Source organism: Desmodus rotundus, chromosome 5 (genome assembly GCF_022682495.2).
Source record: "Desmodus rotundus isolate HL8 chromosome 5, HLdesRot8A.1, whole genome shotgun sequence".
In the NCBI taxonomy this organism is placed as follows: domain Eukaryota; kingdom Metazoa; phylum Chordata; class Mammalia; order Chiroptera; family Phyllostomidae; genus Desmodus; species Desmodus rotundus.
Window position 1 is genome coordinate 133,731,291 of NC_071391.1, and position 25,919 is coordinate 133,757,209.

Sequence of the window (25,919 nt, forward strand, 5' to 3'; positions counted from 1 at the left end):
ATCAGCAGTGGTCACCTTTCACATACAATGGAGAGATAAAGCTGCACAGAGTATGCTTGATTAACCTCACTTAAATGGCAATGCTGATCTCAAATCTATCCCAAGGGTATATATAAACAGGATTAAAATTATATTATGTGTGGATCCAGCCCAACACAAGCAACTGGCACAAAATCATTTTAATTAGGTGTTAGTGGCTGAAACTCACTCAACTTTGGCATTAATTCTTTTTGTCCCATCAAAGAACTTCTGGGCCTTACCATAAGATAGTGTGAGTATGGAATAAAGGAGAACTTCATTGGAGAGTAATTCACTCTTGTGCCTCAGTTTCACACATAATGTGTAGATACCACAGTATAGCCCTGGGTCGTGTGGCTCAGTGGACTGAGTGTGGGCTGTGAACCAAAGAGTTACAGGTTCGATTCCCAGTCAGGGTGCGGGAGAGAAAACCACACATTGCTGTTTCTCTCCATCTCTTTCTCCCTGCCTTCCTCTTTCTCTGAAGATGAATAAATAAAATCTTTAAAAACAAAACAAAAAAATAGTATATCCAGACCAAAATTTGATCAAAATATTCAGAAAGTCCATGACAATCTTTGTACCTTACTTTTTCCAAGTAGACAGTACATCTAAAATAAATTTTTTAAAAAAGCAAAATGGCTTGGCAAATCATGCTGACCTTCAAACATCAAATCACATTAAGATTAGTACTCACTTTGGAGGCTATTTTCTTTGCACATGGCAAACTTAGGAACTACACTAGCCTCTCCACATAGGAGAAATGGATTTCAGGGCCACACCCTCCTCATTTATCTTTCTTCCCTTTCCTCTTTTGGTCCATTTAAATGACATTTTCTTACCATGGAGCCTAGGAGTCCTTTGCAGGTTCTAGCTCAGAACAGATGTTGCAGGGCAACCTTCCACTGACCTTTCTCGAGAAAGGTCCTTTGTTTACTGGAACCGACGATGAAGATCAGCCAAGCAAGGTTAATCAGACCCTACATCACATAAGAGAAGATTCATTGTCAAGCAACTTTTTCTTCAGTTTAACAGGAAAATGAAATACAATCAAAGGACCAGAAAGCACACGGGTGGTAACTCTAATATCCAGATGATGCTTCTGCCTAGCCCAACGGCTTACCAACAGCATAATCTCACCGTACACATCTGAGTTATTTGCAAGTTTCCCCATTTTAAGGAACATCATCCTCTTTCAAAAACTGTTTCCTAGTAGAAAGAGCATCGAAGATTGAGCTGATCTTTCTCAACCAATTCAGAAGGGTACATAAAGAAGATTCCCACAGATGCTGGGCCCAGTCCCAACCTGACCAAGGCCCACACTTCACTCTGCACTGCTAGAAAGAACAGCTAGAGGCCTGGCACATTTCTTTTACAAGGACTCCTAAGACATTTAGAAAACCTATATGTATGGAATATCTATGATGGAACAGGTATTGCCTTCCCAATCATCCTGTGAACCTCCACAACATGGTTCCTCAGCCCTGGGTCGCTTTGAGATAGCACCTGGACCATACGCCTTGCCCCCAGCCCCTAAGGTCTCTGATGTGACTAGTTATGCAGCCAACACATATTTGTCATTATTAACATCACTATGTAGATAAAGTGCACTCAAAGTAAAAAAAAATAATAAAAAATAAAAATAAAAAATAAAAAAAGGACTCTGTCACTGGCATTAACTGGAAATTCCTGAAATACACAGATAGATATATAGATACAGTTTTCTAACATAGAGGATAATGACTTGTAGGAAATCTGACCATAAATACCTTCAAGCTCTGGGAAACCTCAGTGAGTAAACTAGGTTATTTTGAATAATAGGCAAACATGTAGAAGTAAGGAAGAAAGAGAAAATTGAATTCAATGTGCAAGCCAAGTGAAAGTGAAGGCAAAGTCTTTCTGAGTGACACAAAAGAAATGTGACTTGGCTTCCTTGAGAAGCCACATGGACAGTAAAGAGAGTGGGAATGAGAGAAAAATCCAGAGTAGCAGATAAAACGAGCTGCTTTGCTAGCTGATTCTTGAATAGACAGAAAGAAAATTTTTATAGAGTCCATAAACTAATTCTCCTTTCACAATTTCTTAATTCTTTTTGGATTGAGAAACCAAACCATGTCTCCTAGGAGCAGAATATTTTTATAGTTTGTTAAAAACATATCTTTCTATATATTTTTTTAAATTTTATGAAATGTCCCTTCTGTGCCAGGTTATCAGGACTCAGAGGAGCTCAGTAGCCAGGAGGGAAAAGGTGAGGTTGATCCTGAGTTTGGCAATGGCTATTGTGAGAGAGGCAATTTGATCCATGCAAATGTCTCCTTGAATCAAGTTTCTATTTCCCCCTTATTCTCATTTTCACTTTTGCCTTTTAATGTTGCCTGAATCTATTCTGTGTCCTTTGCCATGGCAACACCTGCAGGTGAAGGCCCTGCTCCTCGCCGCCAGCCTCGCCAGTGATGAAGTGGCAATTAATCACTGCACAAGGAGAGGAGTGCAATCTCCAAGACACCCAGGAACAATTTCAGCACGAGGGTGTCCCTAAAGCACCCTCTTCTCACAGGTGTTTAACCTGTTAAGCTATACACCAGGAAAAGGAAAAGTAAACAAAGACCCCTTCTTCCTCTGTTGTTAACATTTTATCACTCATCTCCGCAGGACTGATGCATTCTCTAAATGTGTACTAACAGCCCCAAGGAGTCAAAGTTACTTCAGCAGAATGTCTTAGGGGACAGTGGAAAAGGAGAGCTCTGCTCACTCTCCCTCTCATACGCCTTCAAGTTGACGAGGGTCTGAGGCCAGCTCCAAAGCTATCCTGCAGATTTGGAGTTACAATAGCTGGGGCCAAGGTTTATGACATCCATGGCTTCTGGGCCTCTGCCAATCATTCCCCATTTCTGAAAAGATGCTTATTCAGAGATGTTTCAGCTTCTTATTCATGCTGTCAATAAAAACTGAACACTATCCACTTATGTTTGATATTACAGCCTTTCAATTCAGGCTCAACACACTTCACGAACCTTGTCGGGGTCCCAAGTACTGCCTTTCTCCTAATGGACAAACAGGCACACGAAACTCAAAAATCTGCCCCAACGACTGCCTCAAAGGAGTCAACATCAAGGCTAGAAAGAGCCTTGAAGATCTGATATTCCAACCACCCCCTTACCCAGCTTCTCTTTGTTGGTTGTTTCTACAAAGCTTTATATACCTTGGGCAGGTCAAGGAAGACAACAAGTGACAAAGTAGCATTGTTACCTGTTGAGACTCATTTGAAAAGTGTTCAGTGTGATTTCAATTCTATGTAAACTTGCTATGTATTTTCATTTACAAAGTTGATCTATTATTCTCTAAAGTTTGAACTAGATGGACCTGACTCTTACTCTGATTGAATAAGGGCTTGAGCTTTATATACTGCCTGAAAATATAAATTCACGGCATTAAACCTCTATGTCCAGTTGTTCTGTTTTGGGGAAGTCCCTTCTATGATCATAGCTTCCAGTAACATTACATTTATTCCTCCACCAAATATCAGATCAAAACTTTCAAGAGGAAGTTTTGCTGTGGAAACCTCTGGGGTCAAAGGTCAGGCAACTAGTAGCAGGTGAGTGACAATCATCAGTCTCATGAATCATCTGATCACTCAAAGAATGTTCCCAGTGGCCACCGACTCCTCTCTGCTCTACCTTCAGTGTCCACAAAATCAGTTGGACTACCTTCTCCCACCTTTCTCAACTAGTAAAACCCCTTTTTAGTTGTTGGGGTCACTTTCTGTTATTCAAGGATTGATTCTCTATGGGTCTTCAGCTCTTCCTTTAGGAATCCATGATTCAGTGCTAACCACTGGTCCTGACAGTTCTCACAAGTCCATCTCCTCTTGGATTTGTGCCCACATAAACAAGTCCTTCCTTGTATTCATACTTAAACTCTGCTAGAATTTCAGCTCCTCAAGGCAAGGATTTTAGCCTTTCTTCTTCACTAATATAGTTCAAACACCATGAATGTAATACATAGACTGGGTCATAGTAGGCACACACAAAAAATATAGGTTAAACTAATGAATGAATAAATAGAATGGCATAAATGAATAAGTGAAGTAAAAGATAATTGCAAACTCTTAAAGCTAGACTCCCAGCCTCACACCCTTCCCCTCCAAACTCCATACCAGAGTCATATATACAACCTTAAAATGTACGTCTGATCATATAATTCCACCCCTTAAAATCTCTGAGTTACTCATCCACTGCAAGCTAAAATCCACACCAACAAATAAGACTGCTCAGGATCTGGCTCCTGCCTCACGTCTAGCCTCCTGTATTCCGCCCCCCACCCCCAGCCCCATACACAGCATGGACTCTAACCAATCTGAAGCACTTGCAGTTTCTCAAACATGCCGTTCTCTCCCACATTTGCTCTCTGGCTCATGTGGTCCTCTTTCTTCTGATTCCTTGGCTTGCACTGTTTATCTGTCATTCTCTACTCCTACTTTAGCACTCATGTTAATATCCCCTTTTATGACATTTTCTGTCCAATTCACACTTTCTCCTCTGAGTTTCCATAGTTATAGGATTGCATAGCCACCTTACCAATAGACTCTGAGCCTTCTTTCAGTTTGGTTCAATCCATACCTAGCACAACATCTGGGACATAGTAGATGCTCAATAAATTTCAATGACATTAAATGAGCTCTTGGCAACACCATAGGAAAGCCAATAAAGTTAGAATTCAAGCGTATTTTAGAAATTCACTAATCCAACCTTCAGACTTCTGGCTTGCCACCTTGGGCGAGTTACTTAATCTGTATGTGCTTCAGTTTCTTCATTTGTAAAATGGGGATGATTATAGTCTCTCCCTCATAATAAGGTTGCTACACCTATCTAATGGAGTAATACATCGCTTAGACAGGTTCCTGGTCCATAGTAATCTTTTCATAGATGCTTGTTATTTAGGAGGAGAAGGAATAAAGAGGAAGAGAGAAGACTTAAACTACCAGATAGTTTAAAAATTAACTACTCATTTATGGACACACTAGTGGTATAACCAAGACTAAAATTAAAGTTTCCAAACCTTCCGTGCACAGTATGAACACAACCATATGATGCTCATTCCCAAATGTATTATAAAAACCTCGACATGAGATAAAAATGTAAACATATTCCATGTTAAAGACAGTTTAAATTTTGAATTTAAATTTTTATTTTCCCTATTTATATTTATGTTATGCATATTAAGTACAAAAAGTGACATTTAAAATAACAAATTTGAAAAATGTATATACATAGATAGTCCAGTATTTTCCCATAACCAATTTATGGTCCTGCACTTGCCACTTAGAAAATGCCTGGCACTTTTCACATAGAATTGCAGTTTACTTTTCACATGTCTCCTTCTTCTAGATTGTGAGCTGGTTGCAAACAAGAACAGAGACTTGAGTGAAACTTGTATATGTTCAGATTTAAGAGGAATTGCCTAACATCACATGAGCGCTTAATAAACACACAGTGGGTATTCCTTGTCTTCAATAATAAGACTGTACAATTAGGGTGGAATGTAAGAAAGGGTAATGGTGTCACTTTTGGCAAAAACTTGAGCTGATTACAAAAGCCTCTAGTTGAAATATAAATTCATGTCTCCACGTTTCCTAGAGTTCCAGCTATTGTGACTCACACAATAAAGATGCCCAAGTGAATATGTGTCCATCTCTGCAATTTAGAGGACTCTACACGTGGCAATTCTTTCCTAGAAACTTGACTGATAGGGTTTTAGGTTAAAAAAAATATAAAGATGGCCAAATTGGAAGTTTGGGAATTATTCAAATGTTGCCCTAGACAAGCACAGTCCACCATCCAGAGCTATCAGCTCTTGAATTAAAAATCTTAAACCAAGAAGACATCAGTCATATAGAAAAAACACAGCTAATTCCACAAGACACAGCTACTTTGAGTTAATATTTATCCTGTTGGAAAGAATTTAAATTCACCACTCTAGCTACATTAACACTAATAGATTAAAGATATAATACAACAAAGTATTTCCTCGATAAACAGATAAGGACTAGAAAGTCTCTAACCCTAAGCCGTAATTCCTTTAAGTTTCTACAAGATGGATTTCCACCCAGCTGTCTGTTCTGAAAGTTAAATGTTCAAAACTGGAGCTTTAGTTCACTAATTGTTTAATTTTCATTGCAATGCCTCTTCATGCATGTAAAATGGATGGATTTTTGCTTTAAAAAAATAAACACTTTTTTCTTGTAGTTTTTTTTAACTGTAATTATTTTTGTGTCAGAAATATAATTGTACTCCATATTGAAAGCTAACCCAGTGGGAAAATAATTTTGCACAATTACAGAAAGTTTCAATAAAAGACCGATAAGCAAAGTTTTGAATTTTTAATGCATTCTGCAGGCGGTTGAGTGCCTTTTGCCATCTCTGTCACTTACCATTACAGCTGTGTGAAAGAGAGGCCTACCTGTTATACTTGACTTGATTGACAAAAGTGAACCCTGACAAATGAAAGTGAAACAGACAAACGTCAGAGTGAAAAAAAAAATTAAAAACAGTTCCAGTTTCACGGCTAATTTAACATTTACTGCCTCCCCTTGACCCACAAAAATTTCTTTGTATTTAATATTTGGTTCTTACCCACTTATTAACCTACCATAGTGAGTGTTAAACTCCTGCATAGCATATAGCAATAATTCATTTCTGAAAAGCACGTCTCATTTCCAGGGCATGTTTTTTGGCTTAATTTGAAAAAATTACCCTTGTTTGACAGAGAAAACACTTTCAAACACGCATAACCTATGCATTTATGTGCAAGCGAAATCCGAGGAGTGTAATCCATCTAAGCCTTCTGTGACGAAGGCATCGTGAGAGCGGCGCTGCATTTGCTCTGGGCCACAGTCTGAAGTCTTCCTACTGGTACATCACTGTGATGTCTGTTTGTTTACCCTAGGTTCTGCCAGACCCTAAACAACACACCGAAGTCTTTTTTCAGCTTCTTCAGGTTGGTGTCCAATGAGCATCAACAGCTTGTGTTTTATTGCCCTGTCCACAGCTGGGGAGGGCTAAGGCTGTAGATTCAGCCCCACTGCCCTCTTCAAACTGGCAGGGACAGTCTCATGGCAAACATCAAACTGTCACTTGGTTTCGTGTGTCTGCTGCCTAATAAGTTTATTTTGGATCGCAGTGATTTGCCAGCATATGCTCAAGATAAAATGTTCAAATGATGCAAAGTGGGACTTTCAAATTATGATCCCAAGCACTTTTTTTTTCCATAGCCACTTACATGTAATCTAAAAATAAACACTCAGGCTCCACTAGGATGTGACAACTTCAGCAAACAAAATTGAAAATAGCTGCCTCACAATAGTCCCTCCCTCTGAAAGAAACAGGGGAAAATATACCTTTAGAGAAAAATACAGTGCCTGCTAAGGAACAGACGAGCTACTCACAGCAGGTTTGTGAAGAGAGGCACAAGGACATAAACAGCTCAGGATGGGTATCAAGCAAGGAAAAAACCAGCCAGCAATCACTGTGCTGAATCCCGGAAGGGGCGCGGGGAAGTGGTCACAGGTGATTGTCATGTGTGATAATTATTATTACTGTACACCTGCTCCTCCGCACTAATTAACTTTGGATATGCAAATCAATCCTATTGCATCATGCCCCTGCTCTCCTCCCCTACAGATAAGAAGATGTTCAGCTGCTGGATTTAATTAGGATAATGAACGCCAGGCCCATGGTGGCTTGGCAGGGGAGGTGGGGGGGAAGCTGTGACTGACCTTTTCTCCCAAAACGTTGACATTTTCTAAGGCTTCTGAGCACTCGAAGTCACCTCCATGGCTGGGACATTGATAGGAGCGGATTGATGAGGTGTCATTAGAGGAGAGACGCCGTGGCCCCAGTGTTTGCTGGGAGAATACAGCAGGTGTTCTGACAAGGACACACACCATCACTGTTATTTGCCAAACAATTCTCCTGATTCAGTAAAGTCAAGCATGCCAGCATTTCTTTACAAAAGAAAACAAGGCTGTTTTTCATAACCGCCCAGAGGAGAGGTCATCACTACATTGCATTTCTGAATTACTTTCCATTTCGCATCAATGTATTAAAAAGGTTTCTATTATTCCTCTTCCCTCACATCCTCGTTCCCTCCGCACCCTTCCTATCTCTCCTCCGCCCTGCCCTGCCCAGAACCCTCATGGCACGTAAGCTGAAAGCATTCCGTGATGGTAAGTTAAAAGGGTTAAATTTGTTCCAGTGAATCCCCATCATTCCATTCCTATAACATAAGGTAAGGCTAAGGCTTCTGTGATTAAGTGGAAAGAGAGGGCAGAGCAGCATCTTCTTGTTTGGATATTTGGTCTGCTTGTTTATCAAAAAATTGTTTTCAATTATATATACATATATATATGCCTTATTTGAATTTCAAATTCAAAACCCTGCATACGAAATAATACAGAGGAACATAGGCTATAATATGATCCTGTTTCCTTTCTCTCTGATCACTTACTTAGCTTTAACTTTTTAGCCATCTGTGTGTGGAGACTTTTCTGTATTTGCCGTTCTGACAATGGAGCTGTATGCAGTAATAAAATAATCCCATATTAGAGCTCTCTTTTTGCCTGCTCTGTTCTTAATGTGTTAAGTTATAATGGAAGAATAACTTTAGGGAACCAGCCAATTTCACAAAGAGGTGAAATAGAAGCACTTTGGTGGAGCTGAAAAATCAGGCTGATCGGAGCCCAACAAGGAGGCAGCGCCAGAGTCCCATTTCTAAAGTAAAGCAGAAAGGTTTCCAAAATTAACCAGGACTTAAAGAAAAATGAGGAATCATTCTGTTTCTATAATCTTGATAGACTGCACTTTGCATGAGCTTTCTTCTAGGGAATCAGAATTTTGTGATAGGTTCACTTTTTTTGTACCTAAGAGATGATCTACTACTCTTTCTTTTTCTCTGAAAAAATCACATTAATAACATAGAATAAGTATCATAAACACTGTAGTATATCCAAATGACATCATGTTGAGGATGCTGAAGGTATTTCAATTGATCTTTTTTTGCAGTATTTCAAAATAATCAGGTAGTCAAATCTGGAACTGTAAGGTAGTGTAGAATCTAGTCATCTAATTTAAAGAAAAATAACAAGTTCAAGGAAAACTGTTGTCTTTTTTCTCATGAAGTGTTACAAAGTGCTGGAATTGAGTAATTAGGGTTTGTCTCTTATAGCAAGAGAATTACTTGAATGCTATAGGTTACAGCTGGTTGCAATATTCCTTATTTTTTATCACATTCCTTTCATAATGAGGTTTCAGCATATACTAACAGTTAACATTTGGCAAGACACAGCTTTAGAGATTCCACACATGGACTATTAGCATGGAGCCGAATGTGTCATATCAAATGGGGGTGAACATCACAAGTTTGCTTGTGTGTGTGTGTGTGTGTGTGTAGTTTCTTTTACCAGATCAAGCACTTTGCCAATTGCTTATTAATTACTGTTACTTATACTGTCTCTGCAATTATTAGTGCCAGTGCTTTCTTGTTCTTGCTCCTTTTCCCTTCCAGCATTTGTTTTCAGCTCCTCACCTTCCGTCATAAAATGCCCTCAGCTGTATCTAGAACCTTTTCAGGTAGTTCCATCTGCTCAATACTCCTTTCTCTGTGAATGCCTGGCCAGCTGACTGCATTAGGAAAGCACAAAAAGTAAGTACTTTTCATTCACAAGTATGTTAGCATTTTTATTACAAACCTTACTTGTCAATCTCAGCACTAAAGAGAAAGAGCCGTTGAACCAAGAACCTAGACTCAGCAGCATTGGGAAAGCCACATCTGACTGTGGAGAGATTTAGTGCAAGGCCCCCTCCTTTCACGTCTACGGACTCCTCCAGGAGTCCGTGGAATATGCTGTTGCACCCCTCTATGTGCCTGGTCCCGAAGGGAGAAAAGGTTGCCACTAACCCAACCTCACTGCACAAAATTGTGGTAGAAGTTGCCATCTTGAGAAAAGATCTAATTAAATTATAACTTCAGGAATTAGGACTCAAAAGTCTTACTCCCAAATCACAACATTAATTTGGAAGGTTCACTTAAACTCCTCATTCCTGAGTTTCTCTCCCTGTTTTATCTTGCTGGTTGTGTGTCCTTGGGCAACTTCTTTTCTTGACTTCTCTCAAAGTAAGGTTCACCATTACACTTATAAAATAAGGATAATAATAGCAGCCCATAGCATTTGGGTAAAGATTAAATGAGAATTTAGGTAGCTTATGGTGCTCATCTCTTAATAAATATAAGAAACATTGCCAGTGCGTCTAATAACATAGTAATAGTATATACTATCTATAATTATTAAACCACTGTAGTGTTCATAACTACTTATCTAGTGTCCTAGTATATAGAGAGAAATATATAGATATATAAATATCAGGGAATTGTGAACATTTTTAAGCTATTTTTAAAAATCCTTTTGCACCTCATTTGGGCATAGCACATGGTATATTTCCATCAGAATAGGAGAAATAAATGCACATTTTTACATAAGCATCATCTCTTTTTTCTTACTAAAATGATCATAATAGCTAGAAAGCTGGATACAAATAGAAAAATGAAATACTAGGTCCCTGTGATCTTTTCACATGCACTTTGAATTTAAAAGCTAAATTCTTCCATTTGAGAATTTGAGAACGTATCCATGAAACCTCATGAATAGAAATCTACGGGTATCCTAGACACTTTTTGTATATAATTTAAGCTCAGTAATACAACCTATTGATTGTTTGCTTTGATTTTCACTATCTGACCAAATAAAGCAGAGACAGATGGCTTTTCTGACTTACACTATTTTAAGCTACAAAGATGTTGCCCATTTTTGAGCCTATGTAGTTAATCTAAAATCTGTCACACAATAAAATTAAACCTTCCATATTTTAAGGTGAGGACAGTGTGAATTTAAGATCAGAAGACCCAGGCTCTCGTTTTGGCACTAAACGCACCACGTGACCTCTCATGAATCATTTCACCTTTCTGAATGTCAATCTTCTCGTCTATGAGGTAAGTTAGACTAGATCTGGGCTTCTCAATCTTTAGCGTTCATACTAACGACATAGAGATTTCGGTAAAAGGAAGAGTCCGATCAGGAGGCCTTGCATGGGGCCGAAAGGCCTGCATTTCCACCAAGCTCCCAGGTGGTGCCAGTGCTGCTGGTCTCTAGACTACACTTTGGACAGCAAAGGACTAGATGAATTCTTCAACAAATCTATGTACTTTGGGGTTTCTATCCAATAATTCATGAGAAGGCATGGCCCCGAACAGGGATCAAGCACAGACGAACACGGAAAGGCTCTCGTACTTTACAGTTAGCATAGCGTGTTTGCATCCACTTAGTCATCGCAGCAATTCTGAGAGAAGTCGAAACTCAGAAAAGTTGAGTCACTGGCTTAAGATCATACGTCATATTGTCAATATGTGGCCAAGCCCAGAATCAAACATAGAGACTCATCTCCAACTAGCTGTGCTCACATACCCCCAAGTCTTCCACAGTCACCTTTACGTTCGACAGGCCCCCAGATGCATGAGGCCAAAGAAGACCTAACAGCCTAATAGGGTTTCATACACAGCCAGATATTTATGTTTTTATTCGCAGTTACCTAAATATTGATGAAATCTAGTGTTTATCTGTTAGAGTCGATTTAAGATTTCTATTTTCTTTCATATCTTTCCATTACTTTTCTCCCGTCTCTCCCATTCATCACGTACAGAAAAGTCTCCCAGGTTAGCTTGCACAAGTTTCAACTGCTACTGTACATGAGTTCTAGATCTTAAAGGCCAAAAAGCATCTATTTGACTAAAGAGCTATAAGGCAGCCATAAAAATTATGGATCACAGAAATAAGCAATTAGTGTTATCTTCAATTGCTTTATTGGCAGTATTCACTCGTTAGAATAGAGGCAGCCGTAAAACAGATTGCAACATACTGTATAACAGCATATGGGATTTTACATTATAATGCTATTCTCTGCCAAGAAGTCATATTTTCATTTGAATGCATGGAACAGATTATCACAGGGTTTCCAGCATTAGAAGTGGATGACCCTCACTTTTTTTGTAGTTGTTTTTAAAAGGCAATTCCTGAAGTTAGGGATAAATCAAAATAAGTATGATGGTGAATAGGGCTGTGTGTTGCATGTTGGCATTCTGAGCCATTGGAGACTGGGCATGGCATGGAGCTACAGCAGATAACAAAGTCAATCTCTAACGTGGTGGATAGAGGGAGGGTTGAGGGTTTGCCAGTCTTCCAAACCAGCTGGCGTCAATTCTGGAGGAAGCTGCTCACCCGCCCATCTCATCACAGCTGAAGTGTCACAAAAGGCACCACTAGGACAGGGGATAGGAATAAAACAATAGGAATAATAATACGAGAAAGCAACAGGACCTTTATTTAACATTGGGAGATGTTGTCTTGATGGCTACTCTGCCATTTTTACAGAAAGAGTGTATGAGCATGTTTATACACTACAGATTATACATACACACACACGCCCCTTCAAATACACACACCCTGGGCACATTTCAATAGGCCAGCTCTCAGGAATCACCCACAGGCCTAGAGTTTGAGACTTTCCCCATCTCCTCACACATTTTACAAGTTTCAATATGGCACACCTGGAAATAGGCTACATGCCCACCTGTCCTGTTTCAACAGTTCAAGTTGGAAAAAGAGTAAGGAAAAGTACACCTAACAGATTCTCCTTCCCAGATCAGCCTGTGACATAGCAAATGAAAGACTCTGAAAGACAGGACTGCTGAAAAGGAAGCTTGTGTAGTTTCAAATTAGAAGTGATATTGTTGCACTCACACTTGATCAAATAAATATTAATCACCAAATGTATTTATGCCACTTCTCATGCAATTGCAATATATTTCAAAAGTATTTTTAAATGGTGGATAAAATACACCAGGAGGGCAAAAAAAAAACCAAACCTCCTTTTATAGAATCTCATACACAAGGTAGCGAGGGGCATGTGTAGTAATTTATCAGAACAAAGGAATATGTTTGAATTAGTTTCTGTGTGTTTTCTGCTATTTTTCTGATCTCTTAAAATCGGAATAATTTTATAAAGTCTTTGAGAGTCTATGTACAAAAACTGATGTTAAAAGTAGCCTTTGATCTTAAGCAATGTTCCAATGATTGGTATATTCACTTAAGCAATTTTTCTAGGCTTATAAAATTTTTAAAAATTTCATTTACAAAAATGTATAATTTGGGGAAAAGATCACCTAAAGGATTACAAAGGCAGGAATAATGCAAAATAAAGTCTGACAGAGCTGCCTTTCTGCATCCCGGGGTCACAGTAACATTTCCCATATCTCTGTTTTAGGACTTTTCTTTATAAAAGGATTTGGTGAAAAGAGTAATGAGACTAAAAATTCAGCATTTTGCAACCTAATCCTGACTATGCTATTTACCAGTCTGTGTGGCTTGCATATACAAGCATACCTCAGAGATATTGCAGGTATGGTTCCAGACCAAGGTAATAAAGCAACTTATAATCTTTTTGCTCTTGGAGAGTCCTGCCTTCAATTTGTAAAAAAAAACACAACCTCTGTAAAGTGCAATAATGCAAAGTGCAATAAAACGAAGTATACCTATATTGGTTTACTGTTTAAGTTCTTCTTCAGCTGTCATGGATTTATTCATAAAGTTGCATAATGACCATAATATCTACAGCATCCTCCCAAACTGAGCTTGAAAAAAAATTTTTTTAAGTATTTTTCAAGTGGTTAGAGTAACTTCTCATGAATGACCACTTTGTCTTATTTTTAGTGTGAGGAAATCTGGTAGTTTTTCAGGAGTCATACAAAGGGGCCCCATTAAAAACTGAAAATGGAAAAAGGAACAAAGATAGTGACTAGTTTATACTTTAAGAAATTGGGGGTGTTGCATCAATGTATAACACAGCGAAACATCCACCTTTTGGTTCAATGGGAGTATTGTGTTCAACAGCCAACCAATTTCTTAATTTGGCAGCTCTTGTGGCCCTGGACGTGCAATTGAGGTGACCTTATTATACGTATAAAAATGTTGAGAAGCAACTGCTCTATGGGCCTATAAGGCAGCGAACTCAAGGGACCACACATTTTTAAAATGACAATGTGTGTGCATGTATCCCAAAGATGGTCCCACTGAATCAGATGACAGTAACACTGGAAGCTAGTAGAGAAATTATTTTTTACATATTTATCTTGCCATGTAGTAATGTTACTTAATTCAGCATTGTTCAGAACAAACCAACAGTGAATAGTATCTCGCTATATAATGACTACTTTTTCTTTCCTTGCAATAGAGTAAAGAATTTAAGGGGGAAAAAAAATCCACAAGCATCTCAAATAGCCTCTGCTTTGCTGTAAAAATAGGCTGTGAAGAGAGTAACTCTTCCAATCAATTATGCAGCATGGTTTTAAGTGAGGAAAAATTTCAACATACGTATCACTTCACAATATATACAGCATGTATCTATATGTGCAAACTGCGTAAATTTTGAAGGGCTACGAAGCATATATTTTGCTACAGCAAAGTTCTGACTGTTAAATTGATTGCAACAAAACTATAATTTCTTTTGCTGAAAAGCCCTAGCAATATGAATCTTACTGGGATTACTTAAACTCAGTGGTGTGTGTATACATCTATATGTATGTGGGTATAAACAACAGGATCTCTTCAAATTCTCTTCAGTAGGCTCTGAAGCAACGCCTCTAACTAAAATGTTCCTCTGAAATGTTCTACTTAAAGTGACAATAGTAAGTGAACACACTTCCAGTTCTGCAGTCTACACATGTGGACTCTGAATCTGTTCCGCTGGAGGGTGGGTCAGTCAATGTCGTTCACTCCCTTTATTCACAGTCAGGGTTCCTTAATGGTCTCCATAAGAGTACCCTTTCTAAAGAATGATCCACAACATTAACCAGAGCAGTGTGACTTAGACTTTTACATACATATATATTTTTTTTTCATTTGGGCTGAATTCAGGAATGAGTCTGTGGGCTAAAAGAATCGATCTGTCACAGAGCAACAGATTGCAGTTAGAGACTGCCAACAAATCACAAGCAACAGTAGGTAATGACTAATTGTAACAGGAATGATGGAACAGAGGGTGGGATCGCTTCAGAAAAAGTAACTGAAAAAATGATCTTTCCCAAATGAGATCAAACATTTTTTGTTTTGGTATTTGTTATTGTTAAATCCAATACCAAGCACTGCACCTTCACTCTTCTCGATAGTTCCTTGGGGTTCTGATCAAGCTGACAGTCTCTCAGAGATATGCAAATTCTCCAACAGGGGCTGCCTTTTCTCTTTCTTCATTTCTAGTAATGTTATTTGATGAGGCACTTTTGAGGTTTCTCAATGAATTATTATTTTAAAACACTCTTTGGAGTGTATAACCTAAGACAGGAAAGCTTAACCGTGACTCCCACGTTGTAGTAACAAATATACAACACGATCTTAGGGGAAACATAGGCGGTGGATTTATGAAGATTTACGAGGTCCAAGAACCAGCATGGTAAGAACAATCATATCCATCTCTTTAATTGATTATAACATTGCAGTGTTTTATTATCTATTTAATCTTACTTCCTCAGATTTTCATGAAATACTTTTTTCTGATTGTCAACACACACAAATTTGTTTATCATTGACACTTAACCTTCTAAAACTTTAATATATAAATTACTCGGAGCTTGAGGTGCTTAAAAGAATTAAACTCTGCACTAAGGTTCAAATGCTTTGAGGACATTCTGTAAGTTCTGCAATAAAGATCAAGATTTGCTCTGCAGTGGGAATACAAGAATTTTGTGGCTTTCTGTAACTATTGAGATTACAGAGCATATTGGGGCAAATATAAAATCATATTTTTAAAGCTCACTTATTTTGTTTAAATTTTAATATTTAATGGCAACCAAAATATTAAATGTGGCAAGATTGTCCATGTATTTATTCTAAATGTAAAAATAATAATTTTCTTAACTTGACGATGTAGGTTAGTTATACCAACCTTTAAGTGATACAATCCATTTGGTCTCACTGATATTTTAATTCCTAAATTCTCTGCTTTCTAGAAACACATTGAACATCAGACTCCTGTCTATGTAATATTTGCGTCAGATTTTTTTTGTCTCCTTTTAATTCACAGAAGAAATAAGTGAAGAAAGCTAGGGGCTGCCCTCCTTTTCAAACAGATATCAATGGATGCCCCCAAACTAGTTTCTCAAAAACTCAGCTCTTACTTTGACAGAAAACCAAAGAGCAGTCCTAGAATGTCAAGTTCAAAAATTAGCCATTAATACACAAACATGGAAAAGAGAAAGTTTGCAGAAATAAGTATCAAAATCAAATTGGATGGGAGGAGAATAAAAAACAATGGTGAACAATGAACTATGGAAATTTGAAGCAATGTGTATGAGGAAAGAGAAGACACTAAGGGCAAATAAAATGTCACAGGGCAGTGGGAACTTTGTGAGAGGGACCAGGAAAAAAAAAATACTAAGAGGAAAAATGTAAAACCTTGACAAAGAGAAGTCAACTCATATCAGAAACCTATAAAACACTTATAGAAAGTCAGAATTATATTCAACTAAATTTTAAATTAATTTTCCCTCTATTTTATTCTGATTCTTAATATTAATAAATGGCCTAGCCTCAATCCTAATTAATAGGGGTCATAGGTTTGGAATTTCCCATCTGTTTCAGAGGAGCTTATACACATAATTGTTGTGTATCTAAACCATTCTTTTGTTTCCTGTGTCGGAATATTTTAGACAAAAAACATACACCATCATCTCAATAATTGAAAATCTGCTAAAGCTATTTATATTTATTATAAAACTGTTTGAACCTCCCAAGTGGTGAACTGCAGGTGACTTTATGTTCCAGATTTCAACACAAGTGCATCAGTCTTCCATTGTCACCGATATCCTGTTCATCCGAACACAGCGCAAGGGCTGGGCCACTTTACCGTGGTAATCACTCTGGTCAGCTTTTACATCTCAGGTGATGACAGAGATACTGAGACTAGGAAATACTGGCACAAAAAGCCAAACACTAGTGCTATAGACAGTACCCCGGTCACTAGGTACAACAGAACACTGCCAGTAATTTTCAAGGACTGATGAAACACCACCTGAGATGAATTCTCTCAATCACTCAATCGTTTGCTTATTCATTCATTCAATAAATATTTATCAAATATCTACTCACCATGTTCCAGATACTACACAGTCCCATAGGTTTTATGCCTTATTTTAAAAGATTTTATTTATTTATTTTTAGAGACAGGGGAAGGGAGGAAGAAAGAGAGGGAGAGAAACATCAGTGTGTGGTTGCTTCTTGTGCACCCCCTACTGGGGACCTGGCCCACAACCCAGGCATGTACCCTGACCGGGAATTGAACCAACGCCCCTTTGCTTTGCAGTCCAGCACTCAACTCACTGAGCCACACCAGCTAGGGCTATCTTTCGTGTTGTAACATCATAATATCACATAGAGAATGGTGAAAAGAGCCCAGTTCACAACAGTAACAATTATAAAAACTGAATTACCACCTCTTTTCCCCATGTTCTAATTGTGCCTGACCTTTCATGCAGGGCATGTTCATAACTATTTGATATATTTTAGTAATTTCAAGTGGATCCTTCTTCTCATGCATAACTACTTCATGAATAGTCATATTATAACATGCGAGCTCATATAAAGCATTTTTCTTTTAAGCTAACAATATTCCTGGCATTAGTCTGCCATAGCCTGAGTGAAATAACCTTTCAACCCCACCAAAAAGAAGAGAAAGGCCAGCATTATGGATAGAGCAAAGCCCAAAAGGGAGACATAGGAAACAAGGGATGGCTCCCCCACTTCGTGACGGTGTCAGGTGCCGTCTTCACTTCTGCGCCAGGACGCCTGAGCTAAAATACTTCAGATCTCAGTGAACTGGCATTACTTTGTCTAGCCCAAGTTGCAAAGTGAGATTTTTTTCATAATTTCATTCTGTAATTTGATATCTAATCCTTTCATTTGTGATTTTATAGATTTGAACCCAAACGATGAATTTGTACTTTTCTTTTCTTTCTCCAGATAACTCTTGCGGTTGCAGGCCCAGACAGTACACTGCCCTAGGCATGCCCTTCTCTCCATTTTCTCTAGGTTCTCTATTATTTAGAGGCATTTTAACCAGAACTGCATATTCTATTATACAGATTCAAGTTCACTATATGAATATATGCATATATCACACATTACCTATACTGTATTAAATCACTCTTGATACATCCACCCTCACAAAAACTTTTCCTCAGAAAATTAACTTAAAGCAATTTCAAGAGTTTGATTGTCATCACTCCATGTGTTAAAGTAAATAGGTAACTCATATATTTTCTATGATAAGCCAACTAGGAGCACAATTTTGGTCAGATTTTGGCCCCAAACCTCCAAAATGAAAAATATTTATGGCAAAAAACCTGACTATATTAATTATTTGACATAAAATGAGAATTAGCATTCTGGCTGTTCTTTTTCCTAAAATATAAGCTTGTTTGAAAATGTTAGTAACTGTGAAAACAAGTGACCATTGCTTTGGAAGGCCCATCTAAAAACAAAAAGAAAACTTCAGAGTAGGACAAAGTCTGAGCTTCCTTTGAGCCACATTGATTTAGACAGGATCATGGGCCTTTCCTAGGAAAAGTCATTCGGTCCACTCCCATCCGTTCCCCTTCGCCAGGTCAAAATCATAGCTGGTGACCTCAGACCACAGGGAGAATGGGGTGACGGCTGCTGGGTTGTCACTGGGAGCAATTCTCACAGCATTCTTAGGTGCCCCCGCGCATTTCCAGAGGGGCAGTGGTCTTAACCGGATTTTGTGTGTGTGCGGGTCCTTGCTGTTCGCCCGGCAGCATGTCTGACTTCTCTGCTCCAAGGAGCGATCCTTAGCCACCGTGACCTCAGTTCCTGCAGGTGACAGTACGCCTTTCTGCTGATTTATTAAAAATCTCCCGTTTTATGGCTCCTGTGTACTCTCTGGAGTGCGATCATGTGACCAGTATAATGACAATCTGTCTCCTTGCTAACATTTCTCTACTTTGGTTATTTGTTTGATAAAGTGAGGAGCTTCCCTTTTGTTGCCCTTCATCAGAGCTTAATGTCTTTACTTTGGGATCAATATACTTTATGAATAATTTTATTTCCTTCTATTTTTATGGTCTTTTCTCCTCATTATCATACTGAGTTTATTAGCTGGTGCTGTCAGTATCTTTACCCTGTCATATGTTCCTGAGGTACAGTAAATATCACTTGTGTTGTAATTAATATGCACGCCCTCTGCAGTAATTAAAGTACAGACCCCTTCAACCAGCTGAGCTTCCCACACTAATTCCACCTTATCTTCATAATGAACTTATTGTAATCTGAAACTACTACTGAATATTGTTCGGTAAGGCTAGAAGAATGAAATCTAACTAGATGCAATAATATTTGTGAACATGTTAATATAAAAATGAATTTAATTAGTTTAAATCTAATTAAATTTCCCATACAATTAAAAGCCTCCCCTTCCATTTTTTTAAAAACCAAGAAATGCCCCATCATTGCCCTTTCGATTATTCCTACAAAGAACCAGACTGTACAAATGTTTTTCTCCATAAGATGTACGCAAGAAAACCTGTAGAAACCAGAAATTGGGTAGTGACACAGTAGGGAAATAGCTGACTCCCTTAGAGGAGTTTTGATCTGAAATAGAAAGCTGGCAAAGAGCTTGGACGTTTAGAAATCTGACCTTTCTAAAAAAGAAAAGCTCAAGCTAAATAGCTTACCCAACCAATCTGTGAATTAAAAATATGTTTTTAAAATATCTAATACCATACCTACATTGGAAGTTGCATTAAGGCATAGTCCATATTCCAAAGGAGCTTAGAGTTTAATAAAATAGATGTTTTAATTTAGCAAATGTTTATCGGGCATCTTCTGGAAATAACACTGGCCATGCGTGTCATAGAATTTCTAAGCAGCATGACAAAGGGAAAGTCCAGCACTAAGCTCACACCTTGAGAGACAAGGCAGAGGCTTTGCGGCAGGACACTAGCTGGTGCTGCACATATTCTATTTTGCTGGAGAGGAGAGTCCGTGTAAATTAGGAAAAAATAGACACAAAAGACTAAATCAAGATACATAATTGGCACAAAGGAGGAACATGTGAGGAGCAGCACGCACATCTAATATTACACTTACATTATCAGGAAACATTTCAACAGGGAAAGTGAGTGCTTCAAGTGCAGACCCACAAGAGGCAGAGAGACGGCAAAGAAGCCTGAAAATTGGGTGAGGGGTCAGGCATGACCACAACAGTGCCAGTAACTGGGATTATTTCAAGACTGAAGGAAGTTACCAGTAAGGTAGATCCCTGGTTTTTAATTATTCACAGTAATGACTTGGATCTTGAAATGAAAGAAATCATTTCCAAGATTGTAAACTGAACTAAATTAGCAGGCAACACAGCATTGAGGATTCATACAATATATATACACACTTGTAAATATATCATCTTAAGAATCTAAAAGTGGTTTAGTGGTCAAAACACCTGTCAATTAGGACAACATATTTACTCCCACAGTTATTTTCTCGTTTTCTTTAAAACTACCCCTGTTAATGGGAGACTTGTAAGACACATTACCTAATGGATTACTGGGAAGGAAGTAACCAAGTGATGTCATCCTTGCAATAGTAGCATCCAAACTCCACCATTGCCTGGCACCTGTTCTGGCAATCTCAGAGCAATGATGGATTGGCTCCCGAAGGAAATCAACGCCTTTTCTCCTACTGGACCCAACACGAACTATTTGGAAAAGAATAGAGAAGCATTCAAAGCAGTATCCATGCAATAATTTCTATAAAGTTACCAGTGGTCTTGCTTTTAGATATGAGATGTCTTTTGGCAACATTGCCTATCCATGCCCCAATTACCAACTAACACCAGGCATTGATTCTTTCAATGCCCTGTTACTCATTCTGAGCCTCTAGTTTGAAATTGTATTTTTTTCCTTAATGCATTAAGTATGTATAAGTTTTGGAACCTAGAATGCTCTCATGACCCTTCCTAATATAATAAAATGAGGGAAAGTTAACATATGGAAGTTGGCCTACTCAACAGGTAGTGAGTTTTAAGTAGAAATCTGATAGTCTAGAAGTTACCCTAAAAAGCAAACTTTTGAGAACCTGTCATAACGTGAAGCTTCATTGATGAAAACAGATAATGTTGAGACGTATTTCTAAAGCTTTGCATTATAAATCAAAGGAACTAAAATAGACACTTTCTAGAAGAGTGCTTACTATATTTTAAGAAAGACTTAAATGTACTTCAAAAGGACAGCAGGGAGAAAATGGAATGACACTGATATCAAAAATAAATTACGAAGAAAATCTTGGGCTGTTTTGCTGCTAAAAAAAAAAAAAAAAAACCCCTAAAACAAATGCTGTCAACTATCTGATAGCATGTTTCCTAATGTTGGTCCTGCCCATTAAAAATGCGCCCATGCCAAAGGAAATCTGATAGGAGTGAGTAGAGATCCTATAGGATGCACTTTTAAAACTCCTGTTTGATAAAGTATTTGTTAGGCTATGCCCAGAAAATTAATGAATCCAGAATGTCAGTCCATTTTCAGTGAAGGCAAGGCACGTGTACACAGGGGTGCATGTGCATGTGTCTGCGTGGCTATGCACAAGTGTTTATGAGAAAGCAAAGATTCTAACTCAGAAAATTAATATGAAATTTCCTTCAGTATAACTTTTCAGTATATTAACTGCAAATATAATCACTTGTCCTGATTTACATTTGTTCATCTTTAAGCTTTGTGTTGAGTTCATGGTAGGACCTGAACCTAATACGGAAGAATAGCCTTGAAGGGCAGGGAAAGTTCTCAAAATTAGCATCAGTGTTACTCATGAATCTGCATAATTTTGAAAATTGTTCATGTGAAGGATAGACATGGCTCCAGAGCAAATACTGTGTGACTCATGATTGTTTTGCATACTCAGCATAGTTTGGGAGCAATACTAATGTTTATGGGTTATTTTGCCATGTATAATGCACACCCACGTTTTTAGCCCAAACTTTCAGGAAAAAAAAATCTTTCACTTTAATTTTTTAATTCAATTTTTTATTACTCATATTTAGATACTTGGTGTTTGTGTTACAAAGGAATATTAACATTTATTTTTGACCATATTATGGTACAAGGAATTTTATGTAACAAATAATTACAAAACGCAAGAACAGATACAAGGTATTTCAGGTACTACCCATGTATAATGCTCACCCTTATTTTCCCTCAAAAATTTGGGCAAAAAAGTGCACATTATACAGGGCAAAATATGGTAGAGTGTACATCTGCAAATCAGTGGGGGCTTTCTTGGAAAACAGATGTATTCTTACTTGTTCAACAGGGAGGTTAGTGGCCAAGTCTAGGAACCTAAGTAAAAGACAGTTGTCAACTCTATACACAGGATTTTTGTGCCATAAAAATGGTGTATATGTGGGGGTGGGGGAGCAGGGAGTGGAAGGTCATTTCAGACCTCCATTTGGTGATATAATCTTGGTTCAGTAACAGCTTTTCAGCAGGCTGTGTTCATTAGGGAAATGTCATTAAGAAGGGTTTCATTGTGAGCCTCATGGTGTCATCTCTAGCCCCTCTGGTCAGTTTATGTACTGGACCATCGATCCCTTAACATTACCCAGTTGAAACAAGAATAAAAAATGACAACTAAATGATTAATGAGATAGGAAACAGAACATTCTAGGATGCTTACATGAAAGACATCCTCTAAGGAAACCCTTGATGAGGAGGAGAAAGTTTAAACACTGGGAAAGCTAAGCTGTTCTCATCCTCTGTGTGTGCATATGTATATATAACATGTGTACATATGGACATACATATACTGTATGTATGTATATATACAGTATATATAAACATTTAAAATATCTCATTATATATTAGTAATTTAATGCTACTGACTTTTGTATAAAACACAAATAGCAATAGTTACCCCTTTCTTCTTTCCAGAAATGCTGAAGTGAATTTGAAAACGTATATAAAACCATTTATGCTACTAAATATTAGGAATGTTCTAATTTTCTTCTGTGGCTATCTCTTCCCTTTGGTTGTAAAAGCTCTAATTGTATTACCAGATGTAAAAGCAAAACCAAAACCTTCAGTTTGTCTTCATTTTTTTTCCAGCTTACCAAATGGGATTCTGAAATTAAACCTCCATGATCTGCAAAACTCAAATTAAGGTAGAAATGACTGAAGGCATTTTTAGCTACACCTGCTCAACCACTAACTTAATGAGCAAATGACTAGAAAATCATGACATTCATATAACAATATTGCTGGTAAGAACTAAGAGATATTTCAGTACAGATGACATCTACAATGCTCTGACTCCTCCAACTTTCCTCACACCCAGCTTCTGTTTCAAATAAAGAATATGCCCAATGGCTCACTGAGTGTCCAGCATGTTTGGATGTGAGTGCTTAGTCATCTCTTGAGAAATGGAATGGTTATGGGCTAGAAAAATTATTCTCCTGCATCTGTTCAGCATTAAGAGAGATTACTGATCCATTCTTACCTGTTATGCCCATGTCACCAATGTCCCTGACAAGATGTGCGCCTGCATCATGAGCTCTGGCTAGCAGCAGAGGCTTTAGCCAGCCTCCAGCACCTCATCACCAGGCCAAAACTTGGCCTAGGAGCCATTGTAGTGAGGGGTGCTGCTGACCGACCATGAGGATGACGCTGTGCGGTTCTTGCAATGCCTCCAGCGTGGCGCTGCTGGGGCTGCGGCTGGGGCTGCGGCTGCGGCTGCGGCTGCTCCACAAACTGAGCAATGCAGGGCTCTTCCAGACCAGCTACAAGCAGGCCTACAGCCTGATTATGCAAAGTAGGCCACTTCCACTTCTACAGGCATGGTCCCTAGCTTGGCACGCAGAAGGTGTTGCTCTGCAAGTATGCAGCACAGCAACATGCATCCAAGCAGATATCAATGTAGCCAGTGTGGATGTCCTTCAGAACCAAGAGGGCATCACGTATAAGGGTCCTGAGTGACTGAGCCCCTGCACAAGGCCTGGGTCAGTGCCTACCAGCAGCTGCTCTCACTGCCACCATGGTCCATGCTGAGCGGAGCTTCATGGCCTCTGGCACCAGTCACGGCTTTGGCCTCTTCAACTACCAATGCTAGAGCTCTGTGCTGACCAAGTGCACCCTTCAGCCCAGTGACTCCCTGGCTACAGAGGGGATACTCCCCTGGATAATGTCACTCAAGAAGTCTCTGCATCAATCTCTCTTGCACATCTGCAAAAGCCAAGTCTTGGGCAAGAAGCAGGCTTCTGATGGCAACAGCCTGTTGCTGGAGGCCAATGGACAGCCGATGGAGCAGGCCTGCCACCAGGACATGTGGGTGACCAAGGTGTAGTGTGGCATTGACCCTGCATGGCTGACAGCTCTCTCTCAGGTGAGGTGTGCTGCTTCTACTTGGCTGACACATTCTTTGGAGAAGTGGCCAACTTTGGACCTACTAGAAGGCACCAACTTGAGCTCCATTGTTCGCATAGGCTCCAGAGGTGAGGGAGACAAGAAGTTGCCAGAAAGATCAGAAGACGTGGCAGTGCTGGGCAAGGAGGTATAGCTGAATTACCACGTGCCAGGTCCACCTGGCCAGATTGTGCATGCTTGACCACTTGCTGCGGGAGCCCCAGGTCCGCCTTGCAAGACTGCATGTGTTTGACCACCTGCTGCCAGAGCCCTACGAAGTCTCACAGGACTTGGCGTAGGCACCAGACAAGCCTGGCAGGTACACCCAGTAGCAGTTCGAGGTGTGAACACTGCCAGAGGTGAGCGACAAGACCAAGTTCAAGATGACGGCCGAGAAGGCTGTTCTGTGCACAAAGTGCCACTGGCCACGTGTGCCAGTGTGTCCTATGAGATACATGCCTATTCTGCCTATTCATGCCAAACCTGCCTATTCTGTCTCACTAACTAGGGCAATGTCCATGTCTTCTTGGTGCCTGGTCTGGGACCCCAGGTATACTAATTCTATGTCCAGAAGGAGGACATCAACGGCATTCCATTCTGTGTCTTCACATGTCACCACCCGAGTTTTTCTTTAATTTCCCCATTAGAATTTGAGTGCTTTTCTATTAGCAGGCCTGGTGATGTTGCTGGTGCCAGCTACAGGCTCCCGGAGTTGCCCACATTGAGCCAGGTTTAATGGAGCCCCAGGTATTGTCCTGCCCCGTGGCGCCATGATGGAAGCCCTGATCCTGTCCACAGCCGGGGAGCTGACACCCAGAGTCTCCCAAGACCATGCTGGACACTGCAGCGGATGTCATAGTGGAGAACGTGGAGGATTTCCTAGGCTCTTGTGAAGAATCCGAGGAACCTAGGAGAAGACGGTACTCAAGCCCATGTCATCCTGATCAGGTGGGGAAGTCCAGAACTATAACCGTCACCTGCCCTGCTCAGAAGTGGGATCTGGAACCCCTGGCTCCCGCCTGGTCCTTCATGTAGACCCACACCTGCTAAATTCTGGCCCTGTGAGGACTATGGCCCGCCCTGCCAATGGGCCTAAGGGTGGGGGTCCCAGACTTAGTGCAGTTCCTTTGAGGCATATTCACACTGCTTCCTCCCCAGGCAGTTGACTACTCTGGAGGCCAGGTGCCATCGCGAGAAGATAGCTGGAACTAGCCCGTCCACACCACCTCCTGCCCCGTACCCCATCCTTTCCCGCTCCCTTTGCAAAGAGTATTTTTCTAACGCTGGTGCTGGGTTAGACAATCATTTCTAAACTGTTTTTTACTTGCTCCTGGGCCAGCACACCA

At 39.5% G+C, this 25,919-nt stretch overlaps 1 pseudogene; it reads left to right on the forward strand.

Annotated features, from left to right (window-relative positions):
- The first annotated feature begins 24,767 nt into the window (after window positions 1-24,767).
- LOC112298075 (lethal(2) giant larvae protein homolog 1 pseudogene) lies at window positions 24,768-25,608 on the forward strand (annotated as a pseudogene).
- The last annotated feature ends 311 nt before the right edge of the window (window positions 25,609-25,919 follow it).